Source organism: Atta colombica, unplaced genomic scaffold (assembly GCF_001594045.1).
Source record: "Atta colombica isolate Treedump-2 unplaced genomic scaffold, Acol1.0 scaffold205, whole genome shotgun sequence".
Classification (NCBI taxonomy): Eukaryota; Metazoa; Arthropoda; class Insecta; order Hymenoptera; family Formicidae; genus Atta; species Atta colombica.
In genome coordinates, this window is record NW_017259300.1 from 39,918 (window position 1) to 40,710 (window position 793).

A 793-nucleotide genomic window follows, 5' to 3' on the forward strand; every position below is an offset into this window, starting at 1 on the left:
ATATATATATACATACCAATAATTTATTAAAGCAAACAGAAATGGAGTCGACATAATAAATATAATCAAAATAAAAATCAAATATTCTATACTGGTCAAATATTTTATTTTGGTATTAACCTGAACTACAAAGAGACTAATTTTGAAATTTAATATGTCAAAAATTAGATAAAGAAATATATTATTTCTATTATATTATGTAATTCGCAAAATGAACATTATATTTTCTCCGCTTCTTTTTCGATTAATTTGTGCAAGAATCGCCGAGAAGTGTCGCCAAGTCGCTTATCGCCAGATTCATTCCAGTCAAGCGATAAAATAACGCGCAAAAAATCGCCGCGATAATATGTCACCTTGAAAGTTTACGACCTCCCGCGTATTATGCGTAATCCATCAGTACATCGTAAACCGTAATCGAAGTGTCGAACCGACACTCGACAGTTGCAATGCGGTTGACAGCTGCGGTTATCCTTGCCCTTCAACATCGATATCACGACGAAGAGCAGCGCAATCACTATCGAGCTCGTAATCATCAATGCATCTCAGTGAAGAGTTGCAAGTTGCGATAAGCGCATTTATATCAAGTGCATCATACACACGTATTACGCGTTATCGACTCTTCTACTTTGATTTTTCTTTTTTCAAGATAAAACGCATTATATTTAACTTCACAATCGTTTAAATATATAAAGATTAATATCGTAGTCTCTCTCATATTTTAATGCGATATCTTATGTAATCTAATGCGATATCTAATGTAGTTCATCGTCTCATATATATATATATATATATA

At 32.7% G+C, this 793-nt stretch overlaps 1 protein-coding gene across 1 annotated transcript in view; it reads right to left on the bottom strand.

Annotated features, from left to right (window-relative positions):
• LOC108687375 (BCL2/adenovirus E1B 19 kDa protein-interacting protein 3) overlaps window positions 1–793 on the bottom strand; it is a 30,344-nt gene that overhangs the window by 12,209 nt on the left and 17,342 nt on the right. The gene's annotated exons all lie outside the window — the stretch shown is intronic.